The sequence below is a fragment of the Megachile rotundata genome, chromosome 10 (genome assembly GCF_050947335.1).
Source record: "Megachile rotundata isolate GNS110a chromosome 10, iyMegRotu1, whole genome shotgun sequence".
NCBI lineage: Eukaryota > Metazoa > Arthropoda > Insecta > Hymenoptera > Megachilidae > Megachile > Megachile rotundata.
Genome location: NC_134992.1, coordinates 4,050,435 through 4,078,048, shown reverse-complemented (window position 1 = coordinate 4,078,048; position 27,614 = coordinate 4,050,435). Strand labels below are relative to the sequence as shown.

Genomic DNA, 27,614 nt, shown 5'->3' with positions numbered 1-27,614 from the left:
TGGCCGATATGCTAAATATTCCAAAAACTCAAGTGTATGGCATCGTCACGAACCATATCGGCAGACAATTGGACGTTGCACCACGCTCCGCCCCATACCGCCTTTATCGTCTCCGACTATTTGGTTAAAGTAGGGATGCCAACGATTCCCCAGCCCCCGTACAGCCCGGTCATAGCTCCCCCTGACTTTTTTTGTTTCCACGAGTCAAAACACCCATGAAAGGCAAAATTTTCGGGACAGTAGACGGAATCAAAAGAGCTTGTACGGCGGCATTGAAGGAAATTCCGGAGGAGGCCTACAGCAATGCATTCGAGAGCTGGAAGACTCGCTGGAGCCGATGTATTGGCGCAGAAGGAGCGTATTTTGAAGATTTTTAATCATTTGTAACGAGCAGTAAAATAAATGATTTTTAATCGACTTACTGACATTACTTTCAGGACATACCATGTATGTGGACGAATTTCTACGTCTTTAGATCCTTAAATTCACAAGTTCTATTTTATCAAATTACTTGGTCATCTAATCCCTAGATCCCAAATTCGCATGTCGTTAGATCCCTAAATCTATATATTCCAAAATTCCAAAATATAAAATCCACAAGTGCCTGTAATCCCAAAATCTCTGCAACCTCTATAAATTCCCTAATTCCTCTACAACCTCCATAAATTCCCTAAACTTCAAAATGTTCTTATTCATAAATTCCTAAATCTTCTACCCCCGAATCCTAAGATCTCAAACTACTCAAATTTTTATATTTCAAAAAACTCACAAATTTCAAAATCCACAAATTTCCAAATTCTAATGTCCCCAAGTCCCGGAATTCCTAAACCCCAAAATCGTAATATTTTAAATTCTCCAAATCCTAAAATCCATAAATTTCAAACTTTCTAAATTCCCAAATCTCGGAATTCACAAATCCTCAAATCCTCACCTTCTAACTCACTAAATGCCCACATCTTACTTTATGTTTCAATATTAATAACATTAATACGCATAATTAAAAATATAGCTATACACCGAGCAATGAACAAACGACTTTTCTTATTTGCAAGAACTTTCTTCATTTTTCAGTCTACATTCGCGTTGAAAGGGTTAAAAGTAGCAGAACCCATAAGAATTGCCACAACCCCGTAATCATCGCGATGGTCATAAATCTCCGTTCTTGCCGTGTTAATATGCGCCGTCAAATCTGCACCGTTTCATCATGCTCTTCGGCCCAGCGTAAAAGCAATCCGTGTAAACGAATCCCAGTCGATATGTTGTGAGCAAACGCAACGTCCGCGAAAAGTCGATTTCCCCAGATAACGATACACGAGTCCAGTCGATGTCGAGCAGCTCACGTGCATCCAGGAGTCAGACATTAATCCAACTGTCCTCTCCTCGGTGAACACCATAAATTACAGGATTCCAATTTCCAGACGGCGAGTGGTTGTGTTCACGGGTGGACTGCGAACGATAGAGGTAACAGGAAGCGGTTGGGATGAGACTGGAAGAGGAGACCCCATATGTCGGTCATACGGGGTTGCGTTTAATTATCCACGGTACTCGCGGCCGCTTCTAAGGATGCCGAAGAGGCGACGGGTATTGGATTTCCGCCGGGTAGACGACTGAAAATCCTGTTACAGTTTAATTGTTAATTTACCACCTCGACTAGCCCGGTGCCGACTAAGCCGCGCTATAGTTAAGGCGAAAACAATGGCGTCGTACCAACCCTTGCAGAGACCATCGCCCTGTGTTCACGTCGTTCGAGTTCTATCGGTGTAACGACCACCTGCGCACACGTGAAAACCCACCCTTAACGCTTAAGAAAGAGTTTGTCCTGTACAAGTTCCAACAACGAGACGTGCAAACTCGCCACGCGTGCCCAGACTTCGACGAAACCTGGACGTCATCTGTCTCTGGAATGTCTCCAATCGATAGATTATAAATTAAGGCAATAACCCTTTACTGCTTGACTTTCTATTAAACATATCTTTACAACATATGTTACCATGAGGACTTCTCTGTGTGGGAAAGTTCGATACATTATTGCGACTGTGTAATATATTTTGATGCAGGTAGAATGTGGTATGTTGACACCTAATGCAAACAGTATTGTAATATGTTACAGTATTTTGTGACTGTGACACAAATTTTGTTTCTTGCCGTATGACTTATTTGTCAAGCGCGTCAACTACAATTTACCATTTATTGCTATAATATTAAAATGAAAAAAGTTGAAATATTATATCTAATTGGTATTCTGTGATTTTAAGTTGGGTTTAGACTGCAAGTTGAAGAGTATTTACGTAAAACAATATATGAATATTAAATTTTATGAATGATCACATCTTAATTTCTGGACTATTAATTAAGCCATTAAAAGTGTCGCTAAACCTATAAGTTGAAATCCATGTTTACTTAAATATTTTAATGATTTATTTTGTTCTAAAACAATTTTATTGTATTCACTAAAATTTGTATTTTTATTAACTTTATTGTTACATATTTTATTTGTGGATAAATACATAATAATACTAAACGAAGTTACTATACGTATATTTGTTCCTTACAATATTATTAATCCTATAATATAATTTATCAATAAAATGATTTTTTAAAAACCAATAAAAATTGTTTATATTCATTAAAAAATGTAAAATACATTATCGAAAAGTCACATAATCTAAACGAAATATTCTGAAATTTCCTTCTATACAGAATACTCGTTTATTTCACTGTACCACGTTTAAGAGAAACCATTGTCACAACATAAAGCACGAACTATCCACATTTTAAATATTTGAAATGCAACGAGGTTGATAAGTTGCGAAAAGAATGGGATCTCCGACTCGAAAAAATTTCCAAATAATTTATAAAGTTTCTCTAGCTTAGAGCAACATTCATAGTATCGCTGTGTGTTCGTTGAAAAGCAACAATAAAAATTTTATTTCCGTTTCGGCTCCTCGGGAATGTCCGATGGTGCGCCATTTGTTAAAAAATTCGTGTGCTGTTCCGAAAGGAAAGAATTAAATCCCAGAACATATCGAGCTGCTCCGGCAAGAAATTCTTTTTCGGAGCGGCAAATGGTCGAATAAAATTTCAACGGAGAATGTATATGTTAATGCAATGCCATCTTATTTCACTTTGAAATCCCTGCTGTCAAACCATATTTTCTCTCGATTCTTACCCCTCGCTTACCCTATTCGGATGGTAGACGGCCGGAAAATACGCTTCTCGGAATCTATACACCTTTCTTTAGATTCCACCGGATATCTGTTGGCGGTTAGTGAACCGTTACACCGAAATTAATAGATATCCGGCTTTATTTCTTCAGAGTTAAAATGGCCTTGATAAACAACCACGATTCCAGTGTATCGAGCCATTACGAAATTTATGTTCGTCCCATAGAGTGCAATCTACCGCGGTGATTTTTCATTGCTTCTTTCGTCAAGTCAGCAAAAGAAGCAAAGCTCACGAGACGAGATACTATGGGCGGAACTTCAGCTTTCTTTCGATACATTGTTAATATCATCGATTTCAATCCAGATGGTCTTCTGCACTGTTATGCAATTATGTGAATAAAGAAAACGTATTTGCATTAAAATCACAACTATCGATAATAATCAGACAAAACTATTTTTATCAAAACCACCCAAAGAAGAATTTTTGATTAAAGTTAAATTAAAACCAGTAAAGATTACTGGTCTTTAAAAAATACGTTATAAAAAAATATTTGTACATATAGATTAAACTTTTGAAAATCTCCAACACCTCTCTTTGTATAAAATTTAACTTAAACCAACTTTTTAAATTAAAATTTTTTTATTTTATTTCAATTGCCAAATAAGTTTATTTTGGCATACATTTTTACAATCATGCTTCTCGAATAAATTTAATGCTTGTAAGCAAATGTTAGACAGTATACAACATTATAAACAGAAGCATGACGTGTTTATATTATTCGCATATGTTTTCATACCTAAGATAAGTACTAGTCAAATATTTCGGTGCTTCGTGCCGCAAGGTTATGTTAAGTAAGGTTAGGTTTCAGCTAAGCGTGTATTAACCGTTATCGGTCGTAAGTCATTTCTCATGTGACAACATTACTTTGGCGCTGTGGTCGCTTGTCACGTGGGAGGTGACAATGTTGGAACCTGTCGGAGTTCTAATTTTGGAGAAAGTGAAACTACACGATATAGAACGCCATTATCGATAGACAACGAGGATAGATTAGATGGAAAACTACATATCTTACAACTTGATGCTAAAAGCATAACGTTTGCTTAGTATGTTCTAATCGTAAGTTGCCAGGAGAAAGAAAAGCAACACTATACTTCGGTAAAATGTGCAAGAGAAAATGTGCATTTCTCCATATTGAAGATTGTTTAAAAAAATATCAAACATTAAAAACATATAAATAATTATTTGAAGCTCATATATTTGTAATATATGTTTAAAACAAAAATGTTATTCTTATAATACTGAAGATTTTTGCGTATTTATCAAAACCAGTAAGATAAGGGTTAATGATTGAATTATAGTCGGAGAAAATTTTGTATGCATTTACGACTGAAACTAGTATGATGCAATTTCTTCTATTAAGTCTCACAAAACGATTGCAGATTTCGAAAGAAATACATTCAATGTCATCTTCTAAATTATTATTAGCTTAAATTGTTTTAACAAAAATAATAAGTAAACGCTTTGAAGCTCAAGATAAATTTTGTATACATTTATGTAACTCATATTACGTAAAAGGCAGAACTTAATTTCTATTTCCTACTAATTTTTGATAAGATGATCACAGATTTTTAGTATGTTGGAATGCAAGCAAAGGCATTCTTAAAAGAGGACAAAAAACAAAGTTCTAAAAAGTAAGTAATTGTAATACATATCTTAGTTCGTAACGTAATGAAGTATATTTCAAATAATATACAAATAATATGAACATAATATAGAAGTAATATAGAAATCATATGGAGATCATAGAAAATAATATCGATCATACGTCGACATCAAGTTATTTAATTTGATATTCGATTGATAGTGATTGGTACAAGTTTCAATTATTTTTTAATTACTGTCGTAGCAGTAATTGCTTATGCAAAGAACGTCTTATGTTATTAGAGTTACCCACACCATCTGCAGTCACGTACAATGTAACTCGATTTAGCGCCCCGACGTTCTTGAAACAGGTTAGGTATCTACGTAAAAATACCGATATACAGTTTCTCTAAGCACCTGAGTATAAAATTAGAAAATAGAATGACATAATAATTAATTAAACGTAATTTAGAGAAATTTCATATTATTTTGTATGCAACAAATACAAAAAGAAAAAATGTCGATATTCTAAGAAAAATGTATAAAATGATCTAACCTCTATCAAATATCTATAAAAGCAGGATATTTTACAAACACGATTTAGTTTCGTCATATTTGAACTGTAACGTGCGTCACTAGACTAACTCAATGATATAGGCCAAGGGATTAATGACGAAATAAATCAGTCGGCTTTAAACAATAGAAAAGAATAGTAACGTGGACGATTTCTTACTGGATTGGAAGAACATAAAACATAAACACCGTTAAAATATACGCTAACCTAACATCGTTAGCTCTTAAGTCTGGTGACCGAATGATATGAACATCAACATTAGAAAAAAATGCTATTAAATAAGATTTCTAAATGGATCATTAAAAGATATAGAGTGAGAGCAATCGCTTACAACTTGGGTTGAATTCGGTCCAAACCTTGTCATTAAAGCGTCATGACACAGGTTAAAAAATGTGAATTTCTTCACATACCTTTTGCGTCACGTTATTGTAAATGGAATAAAAGAATTGTGAATGAAAAGCACCTTCATCTTGTGAGTTCTATTATTACTTGCCACATAATCACGAAAGTACCTGTCTAAGATCATTAGTCTACGAGCTAGGTGAATCGTAAAGTTGGGCATAATAGTTAATTCATGGAACCATTAGAGCTGACAAGATTAAATTATGCAGGTGTCTGTTTAATACAAAAGTCAGTAACTTAAAATTAATTTTCATTTTCCTAAAATCTTCGAAATTATTAAATGTTTCATAAGAATTGGACACGAATTGTGTCCTTGAAACCTGTGTACACCTTCTTGTTATTGTATAATGTTACTAATAGTAACTGATACCCAGTATATCTTTAAAAGACTGTGTTATTTGAATAAATCAAATGAAAAGTTTGGAATAAAATTTTTGAAAAACTCGTGGATCATGCATACATTTACAAAATATTCATAAAAATGGTATTTTCAAAATTTCAAACTTTTTCAAAGTACTTAAGTAAATAATAGATCTGCAGGGCGTCTCACAGTTAGTGTAGGTCCCGAAAATGGGGGAACCTACACTAATTAAATTGAATTAAAATTTGTATGAAGCGTTAAAATTTATACAAAGCGTTAGGTACAAATTAAGTACAGTTAAATAAAAAATTATATATTTTTGTCTAAACTCTGTTTCTAATTATTAAACGAACGATTTTCACTGAATAAAACTACCAGAACTACTCCCTAAAATAACCTTGAAATACTTTGACATCATTTAAATGAGAGGTGACTCCTTTTATCTAAAAATTCATTTTGCATTATTAGTAAAATTAGCTAAACACCCAAAAACGCTTACATAACGGAACAATCTATCGAACTACAAACTTCATAGCAGTAAAAGTCTTGAGGATAATATCGGTCACGACACAAACAGCTGTAAAGCAAGCACTGCAGAATGATTAAAAGAAATAAAAGTTAATTATGCACAGATAGCTGGGCAATTTCAATTTAATTCAACAGTGCACGATACGCCAAGAAACTTCTGTTTCTCCATGGAGAAGCGACGACGGTAAAAAATTTCCTTATCAACTCGTGAAATTTTTAATCTTCAAACTTAGTCTTTCCCAGTTTGCCGTTTCTCCTCTACTTTTTTCTGTGCTCTCTCTTTTTTCGACTAAAATGTCAGCCAACGCCAGCACGAAGTGTCTGATCGCGCTCGAAGGGTCCGAGATAACTACGAGCAAGGGTAGTTCCAAGGGGTCGAGAGTTGGGAAGCCATGGGATTTAACGGAACTGGAGGACCACGAGGAGTTAGAGATGACGAAGCGTTCCCAGGATGGTCCTTACCATTTTCTGCCAACCTTACCTCTGCCTACCCCCGGGCCACGCGAGGTATTACAGGTTCATTCACGGCGAGGAACATTTGCGAGTTTCGCCGCGAAAAATGAGTTTGACAGTTCGCAATTAGTCACGGTTGTTCCGTCTCAAATACATAATTCTCTCGCGCAACGTTTCTATTTTGTGTTTTTTTTTTTTATATTTCTTTTTCTTTCATTTAACACGGGACACAAATATTAAGCTGTTAACCGCGAAAAATTAACGATAATATTTCGTGTGAGAAAAGTTCATTAGAATAACCATGCGTTAACGCGATGATTATATGTAGTAGTAAATTTTAGTTTGCTGAATGTTTTACGGTACGGTCGAATAAAACGCAGGATGTCTTCGCAATAAAGATACGTATGCCACACTTGACAATTTTTAAGTTTTTAACCGACTTCGAAAAAGGAGGAGGTTACTCAATTCGATCAGTATATTTTTTTTTTTCTATGTATGTTCGCCGATTGCGCCTAGCTGGATGGACCGATCGGAATGAAACCTTTTGCATCTGGTAGGTTCTTACTTCCCATTGGTACCATTATCAAGAAATTTTATATTTTTTAATTGCAAAATATTGTTATTGCAAAAAAACCGGCAACTTTTGAAATAAACTTTTTGTTAGTTTATATTGAATATTGGCAAGCCTCTATCTCTTTTGTTTATATGCAGTTGCATGCTTGTGCCAACTGACTTCGCGTAATACCGAGGAGGAAGTTGCGTTATTCACTTTTTATAACTATTCTAATAAAGTCCACGCTACTGTTCGGATCGTTCTCATCACGTCTTTGCATTCCACCTTAACCTTAACAGGTTATGGGCCCAGAGCGCGGTTTCGAATAAGATATTACGCGTTAAGATTCGTGAAATAGTTCTGTGTGAATATTTCGAGTTTACGCGAGTGTGCACTAACCGGCATAGTTTCGAAACGAAGACAAGATGAGTGGTCAGGGATGGACGAGAATCGAGCTATTATCAAAGGACAATTTCGACACTTGGAAGTTACAAGTGCGTGCCGTGCTAATCAAAAATGACCTGTGGGAGTACGTGGAAGGTACGAGAAGAAAACCCGAGGTCGCGGAAGGAGACAACGTCTCGGCAGCAGCGGCGGCAACGTGGGACGCCTCAGACAGAAAGGCGCATTCGGAGCTCATTTTGGCTATCAGTCCAACGGAATTGAAGCAAGTGAAGAGTTGCACAACATCTCGCGAGGTTTGGCTAAAATTACATGAAATTTATCAATCACAAGGACCCGCGAGAAAAACCACGCTGTTAAAGCGTCTCATGCTTTACAAAATGGCGGAAGGCGACGATATGCGCGAACACATTCGGCAATTTTTCGATACGGTCGATAAATTGCAGGAAATGGAGGTAGACGTAAATAGGGATCTCCTAGCGATCATGTTATTGTACAGCTTGCCGTCTAGTTATGAAAATTTTAGGTGTGCAATCGAGTCGAGGGACGATCTCCTTGAGTCGGAAGCGCTGAAAATAAAAATACTCGAGGAGTTCGACGCGAGGAGAGCGACATAGAAAGAGAAATCGCAGGAAGCCATGTTTGTTCGGTAACATCACCCACCTAGTAAGGAGTCTCCAAAACAGAGGGAGACAGTGATTGAAGACAAACAAAGAAAACAGAAGTTCATTTGTTATAAATGTCGAAAGGCTGGACACAAAGCATCCCAGTGTCGCGCGAAACGATTACCGACTGAACAAACTGCCGGTAAAGCGGAAGAAGTTTCATTTTTTTCGTGCGAGGAGCGGGCGAGCGTCGCAAGCGCTAATTGCGCTACGAGCGCAAACATATGGTGTCTTGACAGCGGTTCGACATCTCACGTGTGCGGTGATCCCGAAAAATTTGACAGATGGACGGAGACGCGGCAGCGACGACTGAACTTGGCGAGCAACGCGACCACGTCGATAGACGGAGCGGGAGAGCTGCGGATAACCCTTCAAAACAAAGATGGCGGAACAAATGTAAATTTAAAGGACGTTCTTTATGTGACCGAATTGAGAACGAATTTGCTTTCTGTAAGTAAAATTGCCGATAAAGGGTATAGCGTATTATTTAATAGTGAGGGCGCTGTGATTCGAGATAGCAAAAATAACCTTGTAATGTCCGCGAAAAGAAAAGACGGATTGTATTTTACGTCGGAAATCGCGGAAACGGCCGGAAGCGTAAGCGATCGAAAGGGCGGAAACAGTTTAAGGTTATGGCATTCTAGACTCGGACATTTAAACGAGAAATATTTAAAATCAATGGCAGCGCGCGGTATTTTAAAAATCGAATCGGGAAACGGTGAATCTATTAATCCGTGCGAAACGTGCTTAAAGGGAAGAATTACTAAATTACCTTTTTCAAGCGAGTCGCAGCGAGCGACAAAATTGTTAGAGATTGTTCATACCGATATATGCGGGCCAATGCGGACTCATTCGATCGGGGGCGCTCGATATTTTGCGACATTCATCGATGATTATAGCCGTTGGTGCGAGGTACGATTCCTGAGATCAAAGGACGAATTGTTCGGTGCTTTTAAGGCATACAAGGCTTTAGTTGAAAAACAAACGGGCGAAAAGATAAAGAATATTCAATCGGACAACGGAAAAGAATATTGTAATCGCGAATTTGATGTTTTTCTTTCGGAGCAAGGAATTAAGCGACGACTAACCGTGCCACACACTCCGGAACAAAACGGAGTTGCCGAGCGTAAAAATCGAACGCTATGCGAAGCGGCTAGATGTTTAATGATCGATTCGAACATATCTCAGGGATTTTGGGCCGAAGCAATCGCGACAGCGAATTACGTGCGAAATAGGTGTCCATCGAGCGCGATAAATGGGAAAACTCCTTTCGAACTTTGGACCGGTCGTGTACCTAGGTTGAATCACCTGCGCAGTTTCGGATGCAAGGCAATTGCGCTAAATAAGAACCCGAACAAGGGGAAATTTGAACCGCGTGACCGCGAATGCATTTTTATAGGATATTCTGAAACGGCGAAAGCGTACCGTGTTTGGTTTCCGTCCGAGCGAAAAGTCGAAGCGACCAGAGACATAATTTTTCTCGAGAACCGTGCGTCGGGAATGAAATTCAACGATTTTATAGATGATAAGATTTGGTATCAACCAAGCGAAGGTTCAGATTTTGAAAATTGGACATATGTCGAATTAAACGATTCTAATTTTAATGTAGGTCAAGAGCGAATTCGGGCAGATCAAGAGCAAATTGAGATAGTTCAAGGCGAAATGGAGGAGCCTGGTGAACCAAGTGTTCCTGCGCGAAGGGGGCCTGGAAGACCCCGGATCATTCGTATTGGTCTCCCAGGGAGACCTCGTAAGGCTCCAGCTCAACCAAGAAGCGAGAATGTCGAAGAGAATACGACCAGCTTCGCTGAAACTGGCGACACACCGGAGTACGGGTGTATTGCTGAGACGCCATTTAATGCAGCTCTTGAAGGACCCGATGCTTCGAAGTGGCGAGAAGCGATAAAAGACGAATTCCTCAGTCACGTTAAAAATGAAACGTGGGACGTGGTCGACCGACCTCAGGCGAAGAGCACAATCAGCTGTAGAATTGTCCTACGAAATAAATTCAAACCTGATGGTTGCATTGAAAGACGAAAGGCTCGCCTGGTGGCCAGAGGCTTCAGCCAGAAGCCCGGAGTAGATTTTCGCGAGACTTTCGCACCCGTCGCGAGAATGAATTCCATAAGGATGGTGTCTGCTCTAGCGGTACAATACGGAATGGAAGTGCATCAGCTGGACGTTACAACCGCATATCTGAACGGCAGTATCGACGAGGAAATATACATGGACGTTCCCGATTTGTTAGAAAGATTGCTGCCCGAGATAATTCAAGAGTGCGGAGACTTGGCACTTCGAGACGCGGCTAGAGAGATGCTGAAGAGACTACAGTCCGGAAATAAGGTATGCAGACTGAAGAAAGCGTTGTACGGTCTTAAGCAGGCTGGTCGGCAGTGGCACATTAAACTTCGCCAGGACCTGCAGGAATTGGGATTGCAGCCTCTCAGCGGCGACACAAGCGTTTACACCGCGAAACGCGACGATAAGTTACTACTCATCGCAACCTATGTAGACGACTTAATAATAGCCTCCAACGAATTGAATTGGATCGAAGAAGTTAAGGAAAACTTGAGGCGGAGGTTTGCGTTGAGAGATTTAGGCAAGATTAGTTGCTGTCTTGGCCTAGAATTTACCCAAGACGAGGAGGGGATGTTCATTTGTCAAGAGGGGTATGCAAGAAGCATCTTGCGTAAATTCAGCATGGAAGACTGCAACCCAGTCTCGACCCCAGTGGACGTATCCAGGAAGCTGGACAAACCGAACGAACCTCTAAGTGAGGCAGATTGTCCTTTTCGCGAACTAATAGGGTGCCTTATGTATCTTTCAGTCTGCACAAGGCCAGACATCTCGTACGCTGTGAACTCCCTGAGCCAGTTCAATAACAAATTCGGAAAGGAGCACTGGATCGCTGCGAAGAGGATTCTGCGTTATTTGAAAGGAACGTTGGATCACGGTCTAATGTATACGCGCAGCAATCACCCATTATACGGATGTGTGGATGCCGATTGGGCCGGTTGTATAAAGGATAGAAAATCGTACACCGGCTACGCCTTCATTCTTGCAAATGCAGCTACGAGCTGGGAATCAAGAAAGCAACAAACTGTCGCTTTGTCGTCGACTGAATCGGAGTACATGGCTCTCGCCGATTGCGTGAAGGAAGCGATACATGTTCAGCGCTTCATGAGTGAAACAACGGGATCGGATATAAGTCCAATAACCATTTTCAACGACAACCAGGGATCTCAAGAGTTAGCTAAAAACCCCGTTTTTCATTCTAGGACTAAGCACATAGATGTAAAACACCACTTCGTGCGAGAAGCTGTCGAGAAAAACCTCGTAAACTTAAAGTACATGCCTTCGAAGCAAATGCCAGCTGACGTGCTGACGAAAGGTCTCCCGAATTCGACTCATACGTTATGTATTAGAAATTTAGGCTTAAGAAAGCGCAAATGTAAAGAAGATGTAAACGTTAAAGTATGGCGTTCAGAGGCTTGAGAGGGAGTGTTAGTTTATATTGAATATTGGCAAGCCTCTATCTCTTTTGTTTATATGCAGTTGCATGCTTGTGGCAACTGACTTCGCGTAATACCGAGGAGGAAGTTGCGTTATTCACTTTTTATAACTATTCTAATAAAGTCCACGCTACTGTTCGGATCGTTCTCATCACGTCTTTGCATTCCACCTTAACCTTAACACTTTTCTCGATTTTAGTGCGCTTTTAATATCTTATCACGGACATGATTCTGAACAATTTTGTTCATATACAAATTTCGCGGAAAGCTTTTGTTTTCGAGATATTAGCGAAAAATTGTTATTACCTTTTGAAATCAACTTCGAACGATTTTAATGTCCTTCAAATATGTTGTTAGGGGCGTGGTTCTGGACATCTTTTTCCTCTTGCATAATTGACGGAAAGCTTTTGTTTTCGAGATATTAGCGAAAAACTATTGTTATTAATATTAGTGGAACGCCCCGTGCTATGCACGGGAAAGACAAGAAAGGGCAATTACAATACACTGTACCAAAACACTAACTAGGCTTTACCGCTCTGACACGCGACTTATACAGCAAGATGAGTTCACGTTGACGTTGGTGTATTATTCCCATTGCTTGGTACAGTCTCCGTATCGTTCTAAAAATGCATGAATTTAATTTGTTAGAAAATTTGTTGCGCAGGATCTGCTATTATTTTACGGATACTTTGACCCTTGCGCAGTTTTAAACCGTAAGAGATACACATGCGCAGTAAATTTTTGCAAAGAAAGTTAACAAAGAACAAATGGATGAAGCACCCTCAATCATGATGTAATTAGTTTGTACTTGTGCCTGAAAGATTGTCCCTTATTTTTTTTTCTATGCATGTTCGCCGGTTTTTTCCTAGGTGGGTGGTCCGATCGTAGGAACAAAACCTTTCCCATCTTGTAGAGTCTGACTCTCCATTGGTACCATTACCAAAAATTTTTTCATTTTTTAGTTGCAAAGGATTATTGTTGCAAAAAAAATTGAAAAACGAATATCCATGTTGTCTTTTACTTAATTATGCTCATGGCATTTACCCAGACAAAAAAAAAGCCCGGAAGAACTGTCTCACAGTATCCTATACAATTCTCCCCATTCCACTAAAAAGCGTGAAATAAAATAATTTTAAGAAAAAAAATACACCGACTTCGAAATGCACTAAAAAGTATAAAATAATTTCTATTTCATTTAATCATACAATTACGTCACAGATATGAATGAAACCTATTTACTCGTTAGGTAGTATATTAAATACATTTCAACCTTTTCGGAGGCGGCGCAAAAAACTGCTCAAATCCCCATATCATAATAATTGCCAAATTTCATGATTTACAAATTTCTTAATTCTAAGATTTCGGAAACCTCTAGATTCCTGAATTCCAAAATTTTTAAATCCCAAAATTCCAAAATTTAAAAATTCCACAATTCCATAACTCTACAAATTCATAATTCAAAAATTCCACAATTCCATAATTCTACAAATCCACAATTTCACAATTCCAAAATTGTCAAATTCCCAAATTTCAAAATTCCTCAATTACAAAATTGTCAAATTCCAAAAATTCCACAATTCCAAAATTGTGAAATTGCTAAATTCTAAAATTCCAAAATCCCAAAATTCCATAATTCTAAAATTCAAAAATTCAGAACCCACCATCTTAAATTTTCAAATTTCCAAAAATCTAAAGAAATGAAACTCATGCCTATTTATCGCATTTTCTCCAAGGAATTCAAATTTGCTCTTGACTGTATTTACTCTTGTACGGTACAATGAACTGTAGATGTGAACGTTAGATCGAAGGTATAGAATACTAAGTTCAAGGCTATGGGAAGGAGTCAGTCAATCGTTTCTCGATTACCTTGAATTCGCTTGTAAATAGAAGTGGAAAGGTATGCGCTTACGTAATTTTGCTAGAACTGGGACGTGTCTATCACAAGTGGTTCTTTTTTTATATTATTCTTTCAGTCATTACTGCACATTGTATATAATCAATCATCTAATTTGATCACTATGTATACTGTACATTTCAATAACGTAAATGAAAATGTTACAAGAAGTTGCGATAACTATTGTAGTATTTAACCAGTTAACTGTGGCGATGTTTTTACAAAGCGCGCACCAGTGTGTGTCGCGATAATCAAGCGATGCCGAATTAGCTCTCAAGAATTTATGAATCCATCTCAAATCATCTACACTTTTTACTTGTTTATTTCATTTCCTGTTGACCTCTAAACATTTTAAACATATTACAATTTACAAATATAATTTAGTTTTTGCCAAAATTACAATGTAAATATCAAATTGTAACAAAATTTTACGCATGACGGATATAGTCGTAATGACACAAAATTCTGCCAGATCTCTATGACGGATATAGTCATCAAATATACTTCACTGGTTAAAATCTAACTGTAATATAATATTTATTGTTATTTCTGTTACTACAATTCTTTATTCCTGATAATAATGTATTAATACTAAAATTTGCAGATGTATTAATACTGCTTATTAGTAATAAATAATTTTTGAATATCGAAGGAAATAAAGTTCTGCACATCACTAGTACTACATCAAAAATTAACAGTAGCAACTTAACTAATTGGACATTTACAATTTTAATAATCGTCGCTAATGACCTGAAAGTAGATGCGACGTAAAACCTGAATTAAAAAAAAAATAATTGTATTAATTGTTATTAACTCTTAATGGTTACCTTTCATCAGAATAACATACCCGGTACACTGAGAGGTTTAAGATCCCAATTAAAAATGTTTCGTATTAAAAAACTATTCATTATTTTAACTTAAAAAAAAAATGATCTGTAAAAGTACTTATAACATATTTCGCAGCTGATTTCAGTAAATTTAAATGTTGGAGAAATTGAAAAACTGACGGTTTTACAGAAAAATTCAACATTTTTTCGATTTTAATGTAAAAGGTTAAAATTTTAGTTGAACACTCTTGGGACATAGTTGTTTGAGAGGAAAAATAGTAAAAACACTGGGATTTCAAAAAAAGTTTGTTATTTGTTCGGACTTTCAGGATATGAAGTGGGTGAAATTGAAGCTAAATTGCCTGGTAACGTTTCATACCTCAGTGTGGCCGTTAAAAATTAATAATAATTGTTACAATGTGTTGTATTAAATATCGTCATATGTACATTGCATCAGTTAGAAATAACAATTTTGCAAAAAGTTATAAAACAGAATTTTTCACGTGTCCAAAGATATTTCAATATTTCAAAATTCGATTATACTGAAACAATAGCTTTTAAAACAAAAGGATATTAAATCTCGTCAAATATTTTCCACGTTATTTCTTCTTTATAATTTCGAAAAAATTTCTATCCGGTTTCAATGCATTCGCAATAATTGGTACGCAATGCTGCAACATTTGCAAAGAAGTGTAAACGTGAATTAAAGCCAGTTTATCGATTAATTCAGTCGAACCTGCTTTCCAAACAATTAGCCATGTCAGTTAATTAATACGCATCGACGCTTGTATTGACGTATCGTTCGAAAATTAACATACGATCGACTTGAAGGCTCTTCCATATCCATGAAATTTTGCCAGATGTTGGTAGCTAATAAACGTGTTTTGAAGTTTCGAACTGTATTTACCATTAAATTCTCTTTTGTGTTTACAGTGTACTGTTGCGTAACAGTATAAACTGAATTGCTTATGAATATTTTTTGCAACGATTTGTTAATTAATTTTTAGTAAAATGTGTTATTGAATAATAAAATTTAAATATGTTTATCATTAATTATTAAATAAAAGTTAGTACTAAATAATAAGTAAAAACTAAAGCAGTTTTCTGAAGTAGTTCAAGTTTAAATAAATGGACTTAAGTGAAATTAAACAAAAATTAAATATTGATAATGTACAATACTAATAAGTAGATTGTTTATTTCAATAAAAAATTAGTTAATTTGTATTAATACTTCGTCAGCTACAAACATCATAAAATTTACGATTTTTATCGTTTTTAATGATTAAATAAAAATGACCGATAAGAGTATATTTAAAGGGTAATTATTGTATATTTTGCATAAAATTTTTAAAATAATTGATATTGCTTGTTGTAATCTTTCGTTGAATACAAACAATGTTTTTGACATATTTTTCACACTAGTAATTGTGAAAATATAGGAAAAAGTGTTTAACCATTTCATGTAATGAATAAGGTGGTGTGAAACATTACTAAATCTGATATTTAATTGAATTTAACAAATTTAATGGTCTTAAAATATAGATAATTAAAAGGTAAACTAGATTTAATTAAATTTTAACTTTGCACTTACAAGATAACATTAAAAAGAAAATGAAAAGTTGCATTTATCATTTTACGTACCGTGAACAAATTTTTTTATGAATACTTCGAAACCATTCCAACTCAGTTTTTTCTAAACAAAATATTTTTTCTCTATTTTTTCATGAAAATTCTCCTTCCTTTCGGTTGTAATATTTTGAAAACACCCTACATACAGAATACCCTACATTTGTCTCTTCAGTATTTCAGGAACTGGCGAATCTTCATGAAAACTCAGTTCCAACGAACTGAAGAGCCATTTACTTGAAGCATATAGTACAAGGCGTCTTCTAATCTCCTCCGATACGACAATAAAACGTTTGCCAGTAAAGAATGACCCTCCGGAAAAGTGGTACTCCTGAAGTTTCCTAGCCGTCACGTGAGACGAAGAATGCGGTCGAATAGCAGAGATCACGCTCCGTTTCAGAATTCTAAACATTCTCAACTTCTGGAATCCCGAGCACCGCGATAAACGTGGCGCTTCGTCGAATGTTCGGTATGTTTACGATTGCACACCGTATCCGTGAGCAGAATTTCGTTGCAGAGAAAAACTGCGAGTTTCGGTGATAAGCGAGGGAAAATTGTATCGAGTGAAATCCGAGAGAGAGACAGAAAGGGAACGGGCGTTAACGTGGACAGCGGTGACGCGAGTAACTGGCTTCGGTCTCCGTTGTACAGATCCCTTGAAAGCTTTAGTATCAAACAAAAAACACAGTTTAACATTTCGTTTGACTTTTTGACTTTTTAATATCATCTCCTCCACGCTCTTTTTACGTTTTAATTTAGTGCATATAAAAGGGTCCAACTTCTTTTTGAAACACCATTGTTTTTTTTAACTTTTTTGTATAATCAGATAGTATTCGATAAAATGATTTGAAGTATCGGAATATAATAGGAGTATCAGAGACTGATTTATACTAATTTTTACATAGAAATTACTTTATTGTTTTTGTTTTTATCGCATTGCGATTACAGTGGTGCAGAAATGAAAAATTCAGAAGAAGAATTCGTCAGATTGATTCGTCAGGAAATCCACTATAGTCACAGTCTTAGCATATCAAATTTTAACTTTTGGATTCATAATTTATTTATTATGATGTGAAAATTAGAATTGTATGCATTACCACGTTCAATAATAGATTTTTGTAATAATTTTTTGGATATACTTTATTTCATAAAATTAAGATTAATTGAAAAATGTTATTTGATGTTTAATATGTTCCATCAAATTGATATAAAAATTTCAGTTGTTTTATCTTGTGCAATGTAGGATTATTATTATTAAATTTAATATTTGTAATTATAGAATTAAGGCTTCTAAGATCTAATATTACAGTAACTACTTATGGTTTATATTATTTACCGAATTTATAAAACTTCCAGTTTTATACGATATTAAAATTTCCAAATGCTTTCAAACTTCATATTATCAAAACTGCTATAAAACTTCTTTCACGGTTATTATGATTTGCCGCTAAGAGTTTTATATTTTTCATTTATATTAAAATAGTTGAAACGGTAGAAGGCTTCAATAATTTCCAGATCGTAAAAAGCGTAATAAAATCCTATTTCGGAGACTTTGATAAAATGGTCATAAAGGTAACATTCACATAAATGTGATAAATAATAGCGATATCTGTTATAAATAACAGAGATTTTCTGCAACAATCTCATTAATATTTTTAATACAACATGGATGATAGCTAGTTAAAACATACAATGGATATCATTAAAATTCATGTACTGTTTCTGATTTAAGATGCATACTATGAATTTTAATCAGGACGTTCCACAGCGAAGGCTATTGTCAATTTAATGCATTTGGAGAAAACACAGCTAATGAACGCAGAATATTACGTTAACTCCACAAATTTTAGTTAGAATACGTGATCCCCTAAAGTGAATCGTCACAAATATCTGCAATAAATTAAGATGCATAATTCTGAACAATTCATGATATAAACATTTACAGCTTGTGCTGAACATGTTCTACCTAATGAAACCTGTTTTGCACCTAAACAAAATTATAGTTAACGAACAGAAAACGAATTTACAGGTAAAACTGTTATACGCTTGTAGAAAATTATAGCAACTCATTAATTAAAAATTTTTAATGTAAATTGTATGATGTATAAAAATGATAAGATGCTGCATAAAAGCAACAAGATATAAAAGAGATATAAAAATGATGCATTAATATGATGTCATAGAACAAAACTTTTTAAAAGTTTTTATACTGACTGCAAGTATATTTTACGTCATAATAAAGTTTCTTTTGATATAAGCGAACATCACGGAACAAAAATACGAGATTATAACAGTGAAGATTAAATCTTATGAAATGTCACATAAGGTAAAAAATGATCCCAGTGGATATTTTTTTTACTATTGTTTTTATTTGACTATTACGTTATCGCTTATTTTAGGCGTTGAAGTATTAAAACACAAAAAATTTAAAAAAATACAGGTGAAATGAGAAGCGTTTGAAACGTTTTACTGTTTTTATTAACTTTATAATAGTGAATTGATATACGGAAACAGAGAAAACGAATTCGAAACATAAATTTTTATTGTATTAAATATTTTTATAATCCATATTACAAAGTTTCAAATTTACAAGCTTTTCAATTTTAATGCTATTGTACACAAATAAAAAATCATTTCTATACATAAATCCAAAATAATTTAAAGATTAATGTTAATTTAAATAATTGATAATTTGCGAACTTCGAAGGTTGATTATTGCAAAACTTTCAAATTTAAAAATATATTTTTGCAAATTCCTGTACTATCCCGAAAGGTAAACGCACTTCGCTCGACTGCACTTCACGCTACATTGCTTATTGAATCAAATATTTCGTCATATGCAAATAAAAACATAAAATTGTACTTCCCATTGAATTTATCACACGTATCATTGCTTTGACGAGCACGACAAATGGTAAAAACTTTCAAATCAAATACACCACAGGTAGAAACGAATATTGCAATTAATAGTGATCCCCATTACGAACGTGGAGCACATGGTATGCTATACATCATAAGAAATTACGTTACCCGGGAATTGGTACTTTCACTCAGCTCGTATTAAATATTAATGAAGTTCCATCGCGCAAGAAATTACGTCTTCCTATCTTTTTGTATTTTATGATCAGTGAAGCCAGGTGAATTGTGGTCCATGAACTTCTTTCGTTCCCTTCCCTTCATAAAATGACAAAGAAGGATCGATACACATTTTGTTGATATAAAATAGACGTTCGTTGTTTTCCAAATGCGGAAGAAACTGATCACAGGTATAAATAAATTTATTCATTATTTGATAATGAATCGGACTAAGTTAATATTTAACGTTTATTTCAATATTTTTTTAGGATACTACTGAATGACGTCATGGAATTCAGTGCTGACATTCTTCATACAGCTTTCTTTGAGCATTCCATGTCCAATGTCAAAATCAACGGGACTCTTATGGTATAAGATTATATTATCAACACATATGTATTGATAATATTTTAGTATATGTATAAGCTTGTTATTATGTATAATAGATATAGATAAATATATGATTAAAACAGAAAGAAAATTAATAATTTTAGGATTAAAACTTAAAACTTCTTCATGAAAAAAGAAATTGAATCATTTCTCCACAATTAATTTTTTTACTTTTCATACAATAGTTGTTAAATTATGTTGCTTCTACCATGCGGTGTCTTTTGGCACCTTAAGGATTTCATGACAGTGCCTAACTTTAAACTATTTTACATATAAATATCAACAGCATTTTGCTACATCATATCAATTATAATCAGATTAGTTGTAACGGAAAACACAGGAGAAGCGGCATAACTTCGATATTCGCTTATCCTTGTCATGTTGCATTTTAGTGTACACCGCTATATAAAACACATTAATGTATCACTAAATAGATTCCTTAAATTATCTACATTTAACTGATAATTTGAAATCCCAACAGTTTGGTAATTACTTGCATTCAAACGAAAAGGTGTGAAATAGGTCGAAATAGGTGTATACAAAATCGTGGTAGAAATAGCGTTAATGAACCTACATTGAATTCATTTACGAGAATCGTGAAATACTAAAATGTCGAATCATTCAAGTAATTTGGCGCCATCAATACCTTGCAACGTAAAATCGAAAATTAATGACAAAATGTGTACGTATACCGTTTCTGCGTTAAACGTCAAATTAATCCTCAACTGCAATACAATCGATGTTTTTTAGAGAATATCAATATAAGTATTAAATAACATTACCCATCAAGGTTTTCCAATTGGTTCTCATATAAGAACCGCAGCGAAACGATTAAATATGAGAAGTCATGTTAGAAAGGAAGTATTTCATCGACAAGCACAGGATATTTCAAATGATCTCTAGATAAGATTACTGGGCTTTAATGAAATTACGCAAGCAGTAGATAATAATGTCATGGTTACTGTTAATTCTTCATTAATTTAAAATAAAATAGTTCGTACCACTCGATTAACAAATGTGCTATTATGTTTGATCAAATAGATTACTATAGTTGATCAAGTAAAGAGCAAATTCTGAAAACAAAGTTTTAAATGTAAAGTGGAAAGCTAGTGTAAATTTCTTTTACAACTTCTGAACGTATTATTTAATTTAATAACGTTTTATATTTCTAGCAAATTATTACACAAAAGGATAGTGTGAAACAATAAAAATCCATTACAGAAATACCTTAGAATTATGATCACTTTTGACGTCCAGAGAGTCTAAGAATCTCGAAATCGAATAAGTAGGTTTTTCTATATTTCTTTTTCTTACGTCAACGAAGTCAGTAAATTATATTCAAATTAAATTGTAAACATTGAATTTCGTATTCAATGAATCACTAAAGCAATGATGGTTGAAAATAACGTTTATAATGTATTAAGTTACGTACTGGCAATGAAATATAATAATATACATTTCACTTTGCAGACAGCTTCACTGTTATTTATGAATAAATCTAATAATAATTTATTATTATTTATTAGGATCAATGAAACTTTATAACGTAAATTAATTTCACTATACCGTTCTATAAGATATTGAAGAACGGCGGAGTCAGATCAATACGTGTCGCATAACTTCGTCCAGGTAAACCATAAATGACCGTGCCGCTAATACATACCTGCAAAAATAAACAAGTTTTTATTATTTACTTTGCCATTAGTGTATCTAAATTACAATTGTTTAATAATATACAAAAAAAAGACAAGGATTAAGATGTATTTGAAAATTCCACTTTGCAAGTTCCTTTAAAAATAGTTTTCAATATTTTATAATAATACTAATGAAAATTACAGTAAAAATAGCTTATCATATATTTTTATGTAGACTTTTTCTTATGTATATAAGCACAACTATGTTTTTAAACTAACACGAATAATAATAATTTCAACTGTTGATAAAGTTATCGTAGTTAATAAATTTTGCATACATTCCTTTTCAAATATAGAAATGTTCAAAATATCTATCAATGTTAATTAATTGCTACGATTTAATCGAAGTTAACCATGTTCAAGATTTTAAAGAAAAACATTCGAGCGAAGATTGAATAACGGATCGAGATTTAATTTTAAACTTAACATCGTTAATTGATAAAGTTTCGAAACTGCTGAATAATAGTTTGAAATAGCATCGTTTACATTGATCGTTACTGTGCTGACATCGTAGAAGCCAATCAGTGTTAGCATGATCCAAACTTTCTGCATACTCCAGGTACCCAACATATTTGCGAACACTTTTAACAATTAGCTTGATCAACGACTCGTGATTCGACTGTTTTAAAGTTTTCTACAAGTTGCCTAATATTTTACGGAAACCTTCATAAACTTTTCATAAGAGTCATACATTAATCTATCGCTAATAGGTGCTCTTTAAGAAACAAAAAATTCGCTGAACTAAAGTAGATCAACCAGTTACGGAGCCTTTGTATTAAAATTATCAATATAAGAATGCACATACTGCATAATCTAATTTTTTATAATCAAACTTTACTAATATATCCTATATGTAAGAATAAGAAATTGTTATATTAACATAAGGTTTTAAAGACTTTATTAAAAGATAAAGTTACAATTTTAGAAACTTTTTGAATTACAAATATTCAAATTTAGAAATTTTCAATTTTAGAAACTTAAAAATCAGAAATTTACAAGTTTAAAAATTTATAACCATTAAAATTTACAAAATCATTAGTTCTTAATTTCAGAAACGTTTTAAATTATAAGATATAAAAGTATTTAGAAATTTTCAATTATTAAATCTTTTAAAATCGTTAGGTTTTAATTTTAGAAATTGTTTATGCTAAATGCTAAAAAAATGTTATATAAACAAAGTCTCTTAAATGTTTTATTAAGAGATTAAGAGGAATAGAAACGATAATGGACGTTTTTCTAATTAAATACTCTATGCGAATAATTATGTACTTTTATTTTTAAAACATTTATTCATGTACCCAAGAGCCTATGTTTATGTTAACGTTTTTTTCTTATTTTTATTTATAGAATATTCTAGTAAAGTTGTACGGATAAAACTGGAACACCCGTGCGTGATATCGAGCAACAAAGCAGTTCGTTGTCATTTCGTATTTTTGTTACAACTTTTTAATAATGAAACTCTATATTGATATAACATCCTTTATAAATTTTTATAAATAAAATATAAATGTTGATGAAAAATAATCAATAAATAGAATGTAAAGCTTAGAGGCAAAAAATTGGGTCACCCTGTGTAAATAAACATAACCAAAATTTTGTGAATTACATGTTGTTAGTAGCGAATAAAATTCACATTAAAAGACAACAATTTTAATATGTTACACCGCTGTAAATATTTATTAAAAATTGCATATTACGTCCTCAATGACTTCGATAAAAACTCATAAGAAACACTTACTGATCTGTTTCACATAAATTGCACAATATACGAGATATCCCTATATAAAAAGTGTATTATGTCGTGAAATGGTCTTATGCAATAAAACGGGAATAAATTCAACACCTACAATCCATTTTATTTTTATTTCTGAATAAATCCTGTTATACCACGAAATTTTCTTGCTTATCCATAATACGAGACATCAAGCAAAGATATTTGACATAACATCAAGTTCTTTCTAAGCTTCAAAAGTGTCTGTCGTGTATTATCACTAAACTAATTATTTATTTTATTTTCATTAAGTTATAAAACGATAACGTTTCGAACAAATTCGGCATTCAAAAAAGTTAGGTTAGAGTGATACTCAAATAAAGGTAGCATTAAAATACATCTAGAGTAATGGACAAAGTACTGTAATACAGATGAAAACGTCTTTTTTTATTTAATTAAATATATTACGAATATTTCATTTCTTTTGCCCAAAAATAATTTTCTCGTCAAAAGGAATTTTTACGTATAGAATTTTAATTTCTATTATTTTTATATATGAAATATTGGGCATTTGCAATTTCTTTCAAAATAATAATTTAAATGTAAAATACATTTTATTTTATTTCATACGTTTTTGCATACAGTTTTCGTATATAATTCAAAAAGTTATGACTTATATTCGTAATAACCAATTCGTTAAAAGTTGCATAAAAATAAAAATTCTAGAAGTGTAGAAAATATTTTTCAGCTAAAATTCTACATCTGTTTTTAATATTTTTTGAGAGAACATATTTCTATTCAATAACGTATTAAATTTCGTGTATTGAAATACATTAGTTTAAAATACGGTAATCTAAAAACTACCCTCAGAATAACGATCATAACGTGAAACATTGGTTATTTTATTCTATTCTTTATAGAATGTTTTGTTTTCACTTTATTTTATCCGATTTTTTTATCCCATTGTTTTTTGTTGAATCGAAAAAATCTACAGCTCAGAGATTGGTATTCAAAACTAAAATAGTTAAAGTTTTTGTCTGAATCTTTGTGTTTAACTTCCAAATTAAACCTCTCGAATAAAAGAGATTCAGCAAAAAATCAATACATGTATACAAAGCAAAAACAATCGTAACTCGGCAATAAAACCAGGAAGAACGAACATACGAATGAACTTTTTTAGTATGTACATTGGCGCGCATGGCATACTTCCCTAGGGAAAATGGCGGTGTTGGGAAACGAAACACAGTTATTGGTTAGTCTTTCATTGGCCAATTTCGAAATATAAAAAATTATAAACTCAGAAATATAAAAATATATCGAGAAGTCTGAATGAATGTTTTGTCATAGCTGAGATTTGAAAATTTGGAAACTAAAACGTCTAACAATTTAAAAATTCACTGATTTGAAGATTTAATATTTGGAAATTCGAAAATTAAAACATTTAACATTTTTGAGATTAAAAAATTGAAGAACTTGAGGATTCAGATATTTGGAAATATGAACGCAGGAATTTTAGAGACTGGAAATTTAAAAATTTATAAATTTGCGAACTGAACATTTGAAAATTTGTAAATTTGCGAATTGAACATTTGAAAATTTGTAAATTTGCGAATTGAACATTTGAAAATTTATAAATACAGATATTTAAAAATTGAACATTTGAAATTTTGGAAATACCAACGTTTAGAAATTGAACAGTTGAAAATTGGTAAGTACAAAGATTTAAAAATTGAACATTTGTAAATTTTGGAATTTTTGAATTAGAAAGTTTGAACACCAAAAAATTTCAGAGAATTTAAATTTAAAAATTCAAAGTTCGTAAAATAATAAATTTAAATATTTAGATTTTTGTAAAGAGAACTTAGGAACTTGTGGATTTACAAATTTAAGAATTAGAAAAATTACAAATTTGAAAATTCCAAAATTGCGATATTTAAGATGTGGCAAATTTAGGAATCTACAAAATTCTGCAATTTGTAAACTTGAAATATTAAAAATTTGTAAATCGGATATTTAGAAATGTAGAGATTTATAAATTTGCACACTTGAATATTCTCAAATTTTCACATCTGATTTTCCAAAATTGACATCAAACAGTAATTATTGCACCCCATATACTTATTATTTTCTAAATAAACATTGCAGCTGCGTGCATTTATGTAGACAACTTACGAGTTCGCGCGTAGGAGGTCAACCTAGAGTAAAAGAAGCCACTCGATCGCCACTTTGAACACTTCTAGCATAACATATTGACAAATAAGTATAATAATACGTATACTAATAAGTATAAGTATAATAATGACTGCATCATGCAATTTACACTATCTGTCTCACTTTTGAAACGTTTACTGACTGTCATCGCTTTCGACCTAATTCGTGTGCGTGACCACTTGAGCCATTAGTTCCTACCACCGAAAATACATGTGAATCTAGGTGTCCATTTTCCTATCCTGACCAATTAAGGCCGTAATCCTTCCGTAATTCAGACAGACACCTGTATCACTCTACTATGCGTCAACTCGCGGGTTGTTTAACATACAGTACCTATAGTCGCTTGTTTTAAAATTGGTCTAAATTCATACATGTATGATTAAATCGCAATATTTAAGAGTTTGCGTTTCAGTGAAATCAAAAATATACATATATTCAGAATATCAGTCACTCTCCTTGAAAGTATTCAGGAGAGTTAAATCTACAATTCTTATCAAAATAATGGAAATTGATAAGTGAACGTTATATGTCTTTTTACCAAGAATAAATTTAAGCCACTTTCAAAATTAACAACCACATTTAGCATAAAATTTGAAACGTCCAAATTCATTCCATATAGTTTTTCGAATTGTTATATGTCTTCTTACCAAGAATAAAAAGTCACTTTCAAAATTAATAACCAGATTTAGCATAAAATTTGAAATAGTCCCAATCCATTCCATATAATTTAAAGTACTTCGAATAGAAAAAAACAATATTTAATTTATTTTATATTTCTTTACAACACTTGAAAGGCACCATTTATGAAATTCAGAAAATCTAGCTATATAAATTACATAACAATGTACTGTTCATCTACATTTTGTGCATATGGGAGGGATTTAAAGAAGTTATGGTGCTTCATGTATTGTATTAATACTAATTAATTATTATATTAAGTAATTAATAATTCATTGTAATTACTATCATCATTGCCTTCGAACATTCAAAAATCCGCAGTTTCTGACATTATGAATAATAGATTGGATTTAGGTCACTTTCAAAGTAAATTTTTCAACTATCAAAATTTATATGTGCAGAATTGTGGTATACTCTAAATATACTTAACTGCTAAATGTTTTTTATGACAGTTAACATAAGTGGTACAACTAACAAATGGACTTATACCACTTTCAAAATAAACGGTTCATATACATATATTGAACTTTTCATTATAGTTATATCTATATATCATGATACAACTTCACACAAACATATACACAGTTACTGTTATAACAACATCAATCGAATGCAACGGGTTAATCCTTTTCTTGTTAAGACAGCAACGATCTATCAAAATGAAATACGATGTAATAAGGTATTCGCTCACCGAATACTTCATCTCATCAAGAAATCGAAGGGCAAGAAATCTACCAGCTTCGAAACTGATTGGGCATATCTGCAGATGCTATACCCGCAGCCAATTTTTCGATAAAGAATTTGCAAGTCATCACGGGTTAGAGCTAGTAGCTCTCTACTTTCGCTTGTATCGGTTATTGGATATCCCCTTATAATTAATCACATATCGTATCAGTTATTAATAGTACGATCGAACGAATTGTTCAAAAGGAGTTTACAACGACTCTCGTTGATTCATTGAAACGCTGCTAACGAAGAAATTTGGAGAACATCGAGAAACGTATATTACATATTTGGAAGTTTTAGGATTTATAGGTTTCAGAGTTTGGGAGTTGAAAATGTGAAGATGTACTGATTTGGAGATTTGAGAATTTGAAACTGGAAATTTCAGATTTTGAAAATTTAGGAAGGTGAAGATCAAATAATTTTGAAATTCAATTATTAAGAAATTTGAAGATTTTAGGGATTGGGAAATTTTCAAATTTGGGCTTCCAGAATTTAAAAGTTGAAGGATTTAAAGATTTGGAAATCT

The 27,614-nt window shown here is 33.2% G+C and overlaps 1 protein-coding gene across 2 annotated transcripts in view; it reads right to left on the bottom strand.

The window, feature by feature from the left end:
* LOC100877207 (neural cell adhesion molecule 1) overlaps window positions 1–27,614 on the bottom strand; it is a 349,161-nt gene that overhangs the window by 218,805 nt on the left and 102,742 nt on the right. Inside the window, exon 2 of one of the 2 annotated variants that reach the window (XM_076536766.1) lies at window positions 21,635–21,731. The exons of the other annotated variant lie outside the window; for it this stretch is intronic. The gene's annotated coding sequence lies outside the window, so the exon portion shown is untranslated. The remainder of the gene's footprint in view (window positions 1–21,634; window positions 21,732–27,614) is intronic. 2 annotated transcript variants of the gene reach the window in all.